This window comes from Propithecus coquereli, unplaced genomic scaffold (assembly GCF_000956105.1).
Source record: "Propithecus coquereli isolate 6110/MARCELLA unplaced genomic scaffold, Pcoq_1.0 Scaffold49, whole genome shotgun sequence".
NCBI lineage: Eukaryota > Metazoa > Chordata > Mammalia > Primates > Indriidae > Propithecus > Propithecus coquereli.
The window spans coordinates 2,235,092-2,248,643 of NW_012150729.1; the positions used below are offsets into that span (position 1 = coordinate 2,235,092).

The 13,552-nt window shown below is 39.4% G+C and overlaps 2 long non-coding RNA genes across 2 annotated transcripts in view; one reads left to right on the forward strand and one right to left on the reverse strand.

The window, feature by feature from the left end:
* Window positions 1–13,552, reverse strand: part of LOC105819573 — a 52,046-nt gene that overhangs the window by 15,165 nt on the left and 23,329 nt on the right. The window contains exons 2-3 of the long non-coding RNA XR_001137965.1: window positions 12,372–12,596; window positions 9,902–9,963 (exon numbers count right to left, since the gene is read on the reverse strand). This is a non-coding gene — a long non-coding RNA (uncharacterized LOC105819573). The remainder of the gene's footprint in view (window positions 1–9,901; window positions 9,964–12,371; window positions 12,597–13,552) is intronic.
* On the forward strand, window positions 6,797–10,425 carry LOC105819574. Its single transcript, XR_001137966.1, has 2 exons — window positions 6,797–6,842; window positions 8,264–10,425. It is a non-coding gene; the product is annotated as an uncharacterized LOC105819574 (long non-coding RNA).

The window sequence follows — 13,552 nt, forward strand, 5'->3', positions numbered from 1 at the left end:
AGCATTTGAGGCAGCAGCGTTCGCCTGCTGAACGGTGACAGATTGGCGCGGAGGAGAGGGGAGGTGTTAAAACAATGGAGCCGGGCGCGCGAGCGCTGCTGCATGCTAATCAGCCCTCCCTCCGCCTGCCTGCCGCGCTCCCTCCTTCCTCCCGGCCTCCCTCCTCCGCGCTCCCTCCTCCCGCCTGCGGCGCTCCCTCCTTTCCAGCGGGCCTGCCGCCGCCGCCACCCGCTTCCTGCTCCCTCGCTTTCCCGCGCGTCCTTCCCGCCTCTGGCGAGTGGAACCCAGCCACCGCCGCCGCGTCCCTAGCTGGCCCGGAGCCCCCGCGCAGCCCCCTGCGGCACGCTCTGCGGGCCCCGCCGAGCGCAGCCCCGTGCTGGTGCGCCAGAGGGCCGGGCCTGCGCCCAGCGCCCACTCCCCGGGGCGCCTCTTGCGGAGGGACGCGAGGGCCGGCGTTCTCCGTTCCAGGTCGTGGAGAAGAGGCCGAAGAGCCTCGTTTCTGCTGGTGAATCGGACGCGCTGGCCAAGCGAATTCCAGGAAGGGCGAGGGACGGCCAGAGGTGGGAAGAGAGGCAGGGCCAGAAAGGCCAAGAAAGGCCCTGGACTGGCTGCAGAGCCGCCCTAGCGGGCCGCCACCCCAGAGGCCTCTAGCCTCCCCCAGCCCGCCCCCGCTGGCCTGGGCAAGTCCGTGAGGTCAGCCCCCAGCAAAGTCTCCGGCGTTGCGGCCCTCGGATCCTAGCACCCTCCTCTTTCCCCCGCAACTGCTCGTACACGATTTAAATAACCACAGAGAAGGCACATAAAGGGCTTTAGCATTAGTTGTGCTTCCAAGGCCTGACCTCCTGACCCCAAGACTAGACTAACAGGCTGTCTGGACCCCCAGAGAAACCGCATAGGACTGTCAATGGGGAAAGAAAGGCCTCTAAAGAAGCGGGCCACCCGACCCCTGCTGCGGAGACTGTGGGGGCGATGGGGGCCCGGGCAAGTCTGGCAGCACAGCTCCTTGCCTCGCTGCCCCTGTCAACACTCTTGCCTGACAGAAGCTGGTCAAAAACTGCAGCGCCTGGGCTGCCCCTCGACAAAGAATCCACCAGAACCTGGGTCTCTGCTGAAAAAGGTCTTCCATACCTGTTGAGGCAACCCTGAGGTTCTGATACAACTTCCCCCTACTTTTTGAGCTTAAAAGCTGATTGTTGAGCTTAAAATACACTTTTATTCCTACCATTAAAATATTTTACCGTTACAAATTTACATAAACTATCTTTAGAGATTAAAAACCATTGACATTCTTTTGGCTTAAGTGGATTAAATGGTACACAGCCACGGAGAACTGGTAGAAGTTTGGACTTAATGAGAATGCAATTCCTTCTAACTCCTCCCGTGCTATTTAGCTAACCAGGTGTCAAAATTAACATAATAAAATTTCCTTCCCCTAAGCCATAGATGGAAAACGAAAGTAGCTGAAACATAATCTATGCAATATAATCTTTTTCTGCTGACACTTACCTTTGCATAACTTTACACACACAATTGTTCATTTTTAAAAGTCAATTTAAAATGTAAAGGTTTGATAAAGCTCAGTCATATATATGCAAAGGTTTCATTCATACTGTTTTCTCAACTTTTCTCTGTAATGTTTCACAATAAAAGTACACAAAAATAAAATTAAAAAGACGAGTAAATTTTGGTATTTTTCTATCATCATTGATCCTAGTCATATGAAAACTACACAGATTGAATCATTTTTTCCTTTTAGAATATGCCCAGGCATACCAATAGAATAGCAGCTGAATGTAAAATTATTAGGGTCTACTAAAATAATACAGAATGTTTAGAAGTTTTTAAACTGAAAATTCTTAGAAGAGTTACATAAAGGATTTTGTACAAATAAATGTTAATGCTTTTTGGTTTCCGCTTTTTGGGAAACCACTAAGCAGGCCTCTGCCCTTAGCATATCACAGACTTTTCAATGTTAGAGTATTAGTTGGCATTTGGAAAATTCCCTGGAATCTGAATTTGTTAAAATAGCAACCTATCTAACAGTAAAAAAATTTAACTTTACATTTATTCTTGTAAACTTGGAGATTCAGATGCTCCATCAGCATCAATATTAAGCAATTTATTAACTATTTATCAGCCTTTTCTTCATTAACCAGTTCCATAAAAGCAATGTGTATCTCCCTGAGCCTATGAACCTATTGAGCATAAATAAATTTAGTTCAATTCCATGTTGTGTTATTTTTAATATCTAATCAAATTCTTCACCTTCCAATAACTTGGTTTTTAATGGGTTTAGTGTAATTTCTTCTCAGTCTACAGACCTCACAAATTTGCGTGATTGTTTTAATGGTGTATTTACAGATAAGTTTTTATTTGCACATAAGGACAAAAAGGTGAAGTGAAATTTGGTCCCAATGGAAACCTGTTAGGTTCCCTGAACATATGGCTCACTGGGCTGTTACTTCCTTTTTGAGATCATTTTCCAAGATTTTTTAATATATACATCAATTTGACACCAGTTATAAAGAAAATATATTGGCTTTGAAGATGCCTCCACCTGGGGCATATCTCTTAATAACAAACCATGTAGTGAGGTGTACCTCTGAATGTATAGGTTTCCAGTCTCCGAGAACAGGGCATAATTTGAAACCAGTCAGAGCTGCCATTTGATTTTACACTGTCTTAGAAATTAGGTAGGTCTAAGGATTCTTAGAATGCCACAATGATTTGATTAATACTGTTTAGGGGTAACTGCCTAAAACTCTTTTTCAGAAGGCTATGCATTTGGAAGCCACAGTATTACAATGACTTCTCTCCGCAGATACAAGTGATGTAAGTCTCATGTGTGGTGCCAGCTTAAGACTTAAGGGGAAAATCACAGCACTTTGAAAAAGATGTAAATGTTCAATTGGTAAAAAAGTGGGGAAAACCGTGCTAAAACATGTGCCTATTTCCATTATGCTTAATTTACTATTCAAAACAAGTTTTTCCTAATAAGCTCTATTGTTTCTTTCTGTTTTGTAAAATTTAATATGTGTGAGACAAAAACCAGATTCAGAATGTGAATGAAGTCTGTTTAGCAAAAGATCGTTGGAGCTTACAGTTCAAGAAGGGCCTCAAATTAAAAGAAATGTCACCTCTATCACTGATGGGACATAAGGAAGCCAGTTTCTTGGGTCATTTTTAGACCTAGTTACAACTGGACTGCCAACTTCCTCCAGCCTCAGAGCTCCTTGTGGATGAATTCATAGGCTTAATGTGCACCAAGCACTAGAATATTCAGAATGATTATGCTACATATATTTACTAAATAGCTTTAGTTTTCATTTTATTGTAGTCCTCTTCTTTCTGAGGCCTCAATCCCCAAACAGGACTGAAGTAAATTCTCAAACTTGTTATTCTCTTGTCCTGCCTATAAAGGGTTATTTGTCTTTAAGTCACTCACACTTCTCCAGAGAATTTGCACCTGATTATGGAATCCCTTGATGTTTAACCAGTCTCCCACGTTTGAATGCCCCCCTTGGAATCTAGAATACCTGGACAGCCTGGAGCGTGCCCACATATCCTTTGTTGTTCAGGGCTTTACTATGAATACATTCAAACACTATCTTGCTGATATCCTTTTGAAGGAGTGTACAAAAAATGAGTTATCACTTATTAATTAATTCAAGGAATAGTTGTTTTTAAAATAACAAAATCTTAAGGAATGCCTACTTCAACTTTCTTTTTGTGTGAACAAAACAAAAAATAAACAACAACAAAAAACTACATCTAAAGAGGATGAAGGAGTCCCTCACACCTACTCAAATAGCTAGAACGCAACCCAAGCTCTCCTGCCTTTCAATCCACTATATTTTCTATAATAATTCCTTACCTCAAAGAAAGTCTACTTTTTCACTGACTTTGTACTTGGCCGCATAGAAAGCTTAAGACATATCCAAAGTCTTTTTACACAAAAAGACTAACCATTATTCTAAACCACAGAGAGGGTAGGGAGCCTGACATTACCTGACAATGGGGTGGGGTTTATTATTTAAAGATTGTCAATTTATCACCATCTAACAAGGGCCCCAGTACATTTCTGCTGGGAAAAGCAGCACCTTAAAGAACCAGGTGTTAAACATTTCTCAGGCCTGCTCCAGTGAAGGAAGAGAGAGTATTGGGACACATTTTTGTAGTTTGAGACACAAACTAAGATAAGAGGGAAAGTAAAAAGGATTTGTACCTCTAAAGTATGAAGTTAAACTGCACCATAACCACCAAACCACAATGCTAACTTTTTAAATAATCTAAATTCTAAACTAAAGGTTAAAGTTTGGGAAAGAAAAAAGAAATAGCAAACCAGTATGAACTGGAAGTGAGTTTATGTATTTTCTAAAACTATTGATCTGGAACTAAAACGTTGTCTAATCCAAGCAAATACTTCATTTGGTTCCAGAGTTGGCCTTCACTTGTCTAGCTTGAGATGGCCCTTGTAGCTCAGAAGGAGGTCTCAGCCTTATATTATCTTCCCTTGAGTGTTGGTGAATCAACTGAAAACAGCACTCATTAGACAAATAGTTTCCCCATTTGCAGTTGTTAAATAGCACAGTGATGAACAGGCATCCAGTGTGGGTGTATTCATATCACTTCAAGCAATTGGCTTAAAAGGAAGGCTAGCTCGCAGGAATCCAGAGTATCAGTGAGGGCGATAAAGCTTGCTTGAAAAAGCTCTAACTGGGACTGGGGAAGAAATGCAAGCAGCAGGCTCCCTCCATAAAGCAGCTTTGTGACGCCCTCACACTCACACACACTTTAATATGCAAAGGCCCACTGTTGTGTTTAGTTTTTCCTGAGGTTTTACCATTGGCATTTTGAAAGCCTTTTCTTTCAGCATCTGCAAGACTCTGGATAAGATGGATTTCTAGGCTAGAGGCTTTGATAAATTTCAAAGCAGACTTCCACTCTATCCTTCCACTTTTAAAGTTTTCAAGTCCCAATTTGTTTGTTTGTTTTGAGACAGGGTCTCACTCTGTTGCCTAGGCACTACAACCTCAAACTCCTGGGCTCAAGCAATCCTCCTGCCTCAGCCTCCCCAGTAGCTAGGACAACAGGTGTAGTTATCATGCCCAGCTAATTTTTTAATTTTTTGTAGGGACAGGGTGTCACTATGTTGCTCAGGCTGGTCTTGAACTCCTGGGCTCAGGGGATCCTCCTGCCTTGGCCTCCCAAAGTGCTGGGATTACAAGTGTGAGCCACTGCGCCTGGCCCCAACTTTGTTTTCTTTCAAAATAAACTAAATACCAATGAGTAATGTGGCTCTACAGTAAAGATATAGAAAAATATATATATACACTAATTCTGACATTGGTACCATTGTGACTGACATTCTGCTTGCAGACATGCTATGGTATGGGAACAGAGCACTTCCATGGGTGAAACCCAGTGAGCCCACCTTAGGGAAGGGACCCTGGTCCATTTCCTAACAAAGAGGTAACAGTGACACTGCCACTTCCTTCTCAAATATAAGGACATTTCCAAATTGCTTCAGTAATTTCTTCCTCCTCCACCTCACAATGTTCTTGGAAAAATATGCCGTAGGCGCAACTTATTTTCTTCTTCAAGGCAAGGTTTCATTAAAAATGTCCCAAATATCATTTTCATCAGACAATGAGCCTTGTTTCTTGTATGGTTTCTTCAATGAAATAGTTTTTAGTTAGGATTGCCAGATTTAGCCAATAAAAATTCAGGATGCCCAGTTAAATTTGAATTTCAGACAAACAACAAATAATATTCTACTAGATGTATGCACCATGAAATATTTGGCAACCCTATTTTTAACATCACATTGACTAAAAAGATATGAAATCAAGTCTTAACACATTCTCCCCTAGTTTGGGGGTGGAGCAGTGGTTAGGTGTGGAGCTAATTTTTTTTTTTCTGGCCCAGAATATTCTTTCTTTCTTTCTCTTTCCTCAGGGGAAGTCTCAGTGCCTCTTAAATTTCTCTCAGCATTTGCTGTACATACCACTCCCCTCACTTTTGATTATACAATGATTTGTGTTGTGTTTAAACGTGTGCTTACGAAGTCTCCTCCATGATAACGTACACTTTTAAAAGACAGAATGCGTAGCCCATCGCTTACCCCTTTCCACAGAGTTCCCCGGCGTCTTTCTTGCCTGTGCTTCCAGGCCGCCTCAGGTGGGTGGGGCGGATTCTGCACTCTCGCCTCTGACCCAGCGGTAAAGGGAAACTGAGGTTAGGGCCTCGGGCCCCTGGGAGGCGCAAGGACAGCGGAAGGCGAAAGCGAGGAGGGAGTTTAGGTCCTTTCCAGCCCCGCACAGCGCAGGGCTGAGGGCCGCGCGAGGCAGGCCCTCCGCTGAGGCCTGGCCTGGAGGCCTTCTCCGGGCGCCCGCGCCGGCCTATCCGCCCTGCTGCCCTGCAGGGACCCGCGAGGCCCGGCCCGCGCGCCTGGCCCCGGGGCCCCTGTGCCCGTGTGCGCTTGGGGGACCGACCGCTCCGGGCGCCCGGGTCGCGCGGGCTGGGAACCCCTGGCTCGCGGCGGGAGGTGGCCGCTCGCTGCCTCGCTTCTGCCCCGCAATTCTTCCCCTCATTTGTTGCATTGTTTGCATTAATATGAATATCTTGTTCTGTTTGTTTTGTCTCCTGGGAGCCAATAAAGCTGTGAGTTTTTTCTTTACACCAAATGCAGCTCTACGGGCGATCAATCAATGGGTAGTCTTCGGATAATCTGTGAGAGTGAGAAATCTAATAAAGCTAGCGACTAAAAAAGGAAAACAAAATCTATTTTTCTCTTAGGTTAACTACGTCAGGATTAGTGTGTTCCACTTCTGCTCCATGAGGTGGATTTAGCTCTTGTTTTTTTTTTTTTTTTTTTTTTTGGAACAAATGGATTTAAATGTCAAGATGGGAGGGAGGAGGGCTGAGGGGAGAGAGAGAAGAAAGAGGGATGTTTAGGAGGCTTCTTAAATCTTCTGATGGTTGGCGGATTCTTCCAAGAAAAGGAAAGACGGTACTTTCTAAGGTCCCAGAAAAAGAGAAAATGAAGAGAAATGTAGAATTCTAATAAAATGTACTTTGACAAAGAGGTCCTTCTTCAGTTTTCCCACCAGACAGGAAATGTAAATTAATAATGAAATTAACTAAGTGATGATGATAAATCAAATTATTATTAGTGTCCTCATCACTTGTCTGCTCCCACTAGCCCCTCAACTTAACTCCTCAAATGCATTATTTGGAAGGCCCCTCAGCTATCCTGAGCAACGCGATAAAAGATGAGCAAAGATCTTCTGCCTGGGCTGCTGCAGTTCTCCCCATAAGCACAATGCAACCAAAATCATTTATAAACAGATCAAAATAACAATCTGAATTATCTAACATTAACAGCTGAACTGAAGAGCCCAAGATTATGTGATGAATTGTTAAATTGCAGTAGCATTGTTTTGGATTGCTAATTAAAAAAAAGTAAGCAAACCCCATGACTCTAGATATGACAACTGAAAATACCCACAAATTATTTAATAAATGAAGCGTCTAACAACTTTAACACTTCCTGGTCGCCTTGTTAATAAATGTAATTTGAGGTAGATTTTAAAAATCTTCAATCTAAACAGTGAATTCATTACGCGCCATTCAGATCTCTGGATGCCTATGGACTTCTTGGAATTAGGTGTTAAATAGACAAAAGTGAACCAAACTGCCTTTAAAAGCACAGCATGACCATGTAATTCTTTTTCCAGTTTGTGGTAAAAAATGATGAAACTTCTTTCCAAGTAGCTATCACCCAGATTTAGTGTGAAAAGTAGCGTAATTGTAATTCACGCCATCAGGGTCTATCGCTGATAGACGATCAGCTGTTCTGTAGTGGGGAGAGGCTTTCTTTTCAAATAGGAAAGCTGCCAAGTGCTCTGCGATACCTCCAGCAAGCTTATCGGATTGAGTTCAGAGCCAAAACAGCAGCTGCACACATATGCAAATTGGCAATTAATAGTATAACATTCTGCAAAAAAAAAATGTTTAAAAAAATTTTTAAAGAAAATAGAAAGAAGCTACCTGAACGTTAACCTTAAGTGTAACTGGGACTTCTAAGATGAATGACTAAGGATTAATTACCCTCTGGAGAGGACTTGCTCTTTAATACCTTCTCTCCTGCAGATCAAGTCTTTGTTGTCTTGCTGAGTTTTGTCTGTTTCATGGAGCACAACAATGGGCTCTACAGGAAGAAGTTTAAAATAACTAAAAAACCCTTATATTTTGATTCCAGAAAAGGGGGGAATTAAGTCCTTTTCATTGATCATTCTTTCTATACACAGAGATTACAAAGTAAGAGCTTTAACATACTCGTGAAAGACATTTTGTTCTGGATGTTATCATCTCCTTCCACTACAGCTTGCAATAGGAACAAGCTTCACGTCCTGGGGGTGCTGCCTATCTGTCTTGATTTCTGTCTGTCTCTTCCTCTCATTGACAGGAATGTCATTTGTATGCTTCACGCAGCAGTTTGCAAAAATCCAACAAGGTTTATGGTTTATGTTGCCCAGCATGTATAAACATAACACTCTCAAATGTTTTTTTAAAAATCATATGAATTTGTTATATTTCTTAACATTCTGGTCCCTCTACCCCACCCCAATTCTCACACACAAGTACACTGTTTTCCTGATATAGTCATACGATAGTTGTGGCTGGGATTAGGTTGACAACCTAAGCCCCAAGAAGGGTCTGGCATTTTCACAGCAGCCTTTCCCCAGTGCTTTGAGTCTTCCTCTCCCACTCCCTTTTTCTCCCTCCCTCTAGCACAGGGCAGGGGGAGGAGGTGGGGGGGGATGATTAGCAAATGTTTCAGATAATCTGTGAATTCTTAATAGTTATATTTCCATGGTTGAAGATCTCCCTATTTCTGTGATGTGACAGGTTTCAAAAACCTTGGTGTTAGGGGTTTTACAGATATTTCCAAGTTCCAGGAGTTTGAAATTTGGGTCAAGATCCTGATTCCCTTTAGTATGTGAGGGCAAAGGCGATTTTATTTTGCTTTATTCTTCCGAATGTTATGGGATGAGATTATATCCAATCCTGGCTGTAACCTGTACCATAAATGCAGAGTTGCAACCATTATTTCTGCCTTTTTCTCCTTTTATTATCTGTACTTCTAATGTTATTACTTTGAGTTTTATTGCCATCAACTGTGTCTTTAGTTTTAAAACATTCTTTTTCATACACCCTATAGGGGCACTTCTCTCATAATCTGAGACAAATTTTGGACTATTAATATTCCAGCTGAAAGTATACCATACGCTTTCATTGCCAACATGGGCTTTGAAGCTTGAATATCAACATTTTGATAGGAAATTCAATCATGTAGAATTTAAATGTATTTGTTCATATTTCTTAGAAAAAAAGATTTTGGATAACCGTCAATTAAGTGTCCAATTCCATTTGGGGTGCAGAAAATTTTGAGCCCCTGGATAAGAAGTAAAAAAATTATTTCCTCTAAATAACCAATTCTAGATTAGTAGATTGCACTTTTCTAAATATTTATGATTAACAAAACTTTTTTTGTCTGATTCCAATAGAAGCATCCTATGTTCTGAAGACTATAAAAGTATGGGAGAAAAAAATGTCAAGTCTAAATTTTAACCATAAGTAAGGCATTGTTTTTCTGGACTTGCGATACAATGGGAATGCATTGCTAGACTTTTCTATTTTCTTATAATTAAATAAAAAATAGTTTAAATGATAGAGCAAGCCAATTGAAAAGTTGCTTTTGAATAAAACAGAAAAATGGGAATGCCAACTTTCTTTTCTTCTCTATAACTTCATTAACATGGTTGTATAGACATTTGCATGTAAAATGTAGTTAACAAAAATTACACAGAAGTAAATTTAGTCCTCTAGTGCTTACCTCTATGGTGAAATCAGACCATTTGGCATAGCTTGAAGTCTTCCAAGAAGCCTGGTTTCCACCTGGAAAATAAATTACTAAATTTGAATGTGTTACTTATACTATGGTGAGTTGTCTATCTGTTACATTTTATTTTAGTGCATATACTAGAAATTGTATTTAGAGTGTTCTAAAATTGTCATCTGTCAAGGTAGAGAATTATAATAATATAATTAAACCCAGAAAAAGTGTTCTGACTTTAGATTATTTTGGCACTGTTACAAATATGATGCATTTTTAAAATTCAGAATGTTTATCACAAATTCATATGTTTAATTGTCAATTTTTGAGATTGATTTAGATTAGCTATAACCAAAGTTTATTTTCTATGAATTTATTAATATATAGTTAATGCTTATACATGAGCTTCAATATAACACATATATACTATTGCAATATTTAGCTGTACTTACTTTGCTTTATCTTTAAATGGTATTTCATCTCAAAATTTTCTGAGTTTGATAAATACCAAATATTTATCAAATGATTGTTGCATTCTCAATTCACCAATATATCCTACTGTTTTAAATTATAAGCAGTTTGACTCTGAGTTACAAGAACTATTTTAAGTAATCAAAGATTCTATGTTGTATGACATAAAGTATCATAATGAGATTATTAGTGAGATGTCGTGGTAAGTGAAGACACTACTTGCTGAATTATCCAGATAAAGACTACGTTTTATAATGCTGTAGGTGTACACAGAGGGAGAAGATGTAGGTGTGGACCTTGGCTCTATAAAAACTTAATACTCACAGCTAGTGAAAAGAGGAAACCATGTGTCTTATTAAAATATGTAAGTTTTTCTTCATCTCAAATGATAGTCCTTTACTCTCCTAAAGGAAGCAATTTTTCTTTCTGAAATGTACATTTTCTAAGTTGAGTTAAATAACCTGAATAATTATGGTTGTGGAATTTTATACTGTCAAGCCCAGAAACTTTAGAATTTACTGCAATATGCCCAAATATATATAATTACTATACCACCTTTATGATTATTGTGTTTGTTATTTCTAAAATCCTAAAGCACTTTGTGAATCCAGGTGACTATGTAATGGATACCACCTTCTATGGGAGTAAGAAAAGAAAAACTTGATTCATATTTAAAGGTGCTATATTTGAACAATATGATGTTAAAATATTTTCTCTTAGTACAGGGCATTTGTTTAAAGAATTTATCTGGAGGACTCAGGACATACTCCATATAGTAAATTAGGAGCCATTACTTAGGATGATAAATAGGGATTAATTTTAGAAAATCATACCTCTAGGAAATTTACTTGGCCATTGGATTAATAGAAGTGATGGTGACAGAATAGTAATAATTTCTTAGTTAAGCCCTTTCTCTGTGCTAGACACTTCACATACATTCCCTCATTCAATCATAATAACCACCTAGGGAGACCAACATTGTTATCTTTGTTTTACTGCTGAGAAAAATGAGGTTAAGTTTAAGTTACATAGCTAGAAATGGATGAGCCCCTAGAGCTATGGGACTCTAAAGTCCATGCTCCTATCATGTGATGTGGCTCCACTCTGGTTTCTGAAGGATGAAGAATGGAGGAGGTTTGCAAATTGTTTCTTTCCCCTCTTAAAATTCCGTTTCCCTTTTCTAAATCCAAAAGAGTAAATGAAGTAGTCCAGGAATTTAGCAGTGTAGTCGAGGTCCATTTGATTAGGAAGTCTTTATATGACTAGAAACAGGATTGCTTTGGCACATACATAAAGACTGGGAGATCTACACATCCATCCTCAAATTTAGCAATTCGAAGCAGTTAGCTACACGGACAGTTTTGTATGCATTGCTAAATGCAGACACAAAAACTGCATTTGCAAAAAGAGGAAACCCAGTTAAACTAGGTTGCAAATTTGGCCCTAATTTAGCGTAGCATTTGTGATACATATAGGTTAGAGTGACATTTATATAATGGTGTGAAATATGAGAAAGTTCCAATGCTAGACACAAAGACTTTTTAAAATTGCTTTTGCCTACTTTGGTTAGTTTAAGAAACAGGAGGAAGAATTTGGTTTTTCAAGTGATGGGAAGCCTTTAAGGATGTTGGAACACTGTTCAGTCCCCTGGGGTTCTGCCTGCTGTACAATTTTAAATGTCTTTTAGCTAAAAAATTGGCCAACAAGAGAAACATAGAGATGAAATCTCTTCTTTCTTATCGGGTAAATGAGAAACTATAGGTGGTTAACCTAATTCAATTTTGATGATCAAATAAATGGTCAGTTTTGGGGTCAGAAAGTCATAATCCTCCTAGTTAATGTTTCTATTTAACTGGAGTAACTACCTACGTATTAGAGTGTATTTTGGAAATTTTTTCCTTATGCTTGATTGTAGACATAAGTTTCAGCTTAAGAAATACAGCCAGAAATGTGACTAGATAAATACACTGTGTTTCATATAATGCTGCAATCATGGTACCTGAAACTATTTCCATTTCTCCATTGAGGACCACTGGAGGGCAGTGTTTTCTCCTTTGGGAGCAGCACCTGGTTTTAGATGGAGACTGCATAGATGTGTTAACAAGACAGCTGGGCGATGGGAAATGAGTTGCATTTCTAATTCAGGCTTGCTTGGAATTTACCCCCTCCTGTTTACAGGTTATTCAGATTGTTGCTTACATACTGCCAGCTAACTTAATGGTACCTAGAATCAGATTCCAAAAGATCCTGTACAATATCTACCTGCTATTTGGGAATCTTTTAAAGCTTTACATTAATTAATATTTGAATATTGTGTAAAGTTTATCTTGCTAATATAAACAGCAAATGAAAGAAAGACATTCAAGCAAGAGTAAGTAGCTTTAACTAGCTGGTTTGCACTTGACAATTTCAATATTTCATTAATTTTGCCTTACATTTATTAAATTTTTACATTACATTTTAAAATTATATTTAATTATTTTCAGTATAATTTTATTACCTATATGTATACATTTATATGCTAATTGAATTATTTTAATTGTAATAGTCATTTGTTTCATTTTTAAACATGAAAATATCACATATTTTACCTCTGTGATTTTGTCTAACAAAAGATTGCTACTTTTGCAAAATCAACATATAATTTTAGTGTAATGATTTACTTGATTTATTTTCAATACAGTGCCTAGAAGCTTACCTGGGACTTTACCAAAATAAGGCACTTGAGGAAAAACAGAAATATCAATGTCTGTATCATAAACATTTTTCTTTTTTTTTTTAATATTCCACTCCGAGTTACCAACTCAAAACATTTTTTAAGTATTTTATTTTTATAACATTATTTCTGATTACAAAAGTAATACATGTTGGCCAGGTGTGGTGGCTCACGCCTGTAAACTTAGCACTCTGGGAGGCCGAGGCGGGAGGATTGCTTGAGCTCAGGAGTTCGAGACCAGCCTGAGCAAGAGTGAGACCCTGTCTCTACTAAAAAATAGAAAGAAATGATCTGGACAACTAAACAGATATAGAAAAAATTAGCCGGGCATGGTGGCACATGCCTGTAGTCCCAGCTACTCGGGAGGCTGAGGCAGAAGGATCGCTTGAGCCCAGGAGTTTAAAGTTGCAGTGAGCTAGGCTGACGCCACAGCACTCTAGCCTGGGCAACAGAGTGAGATTGTC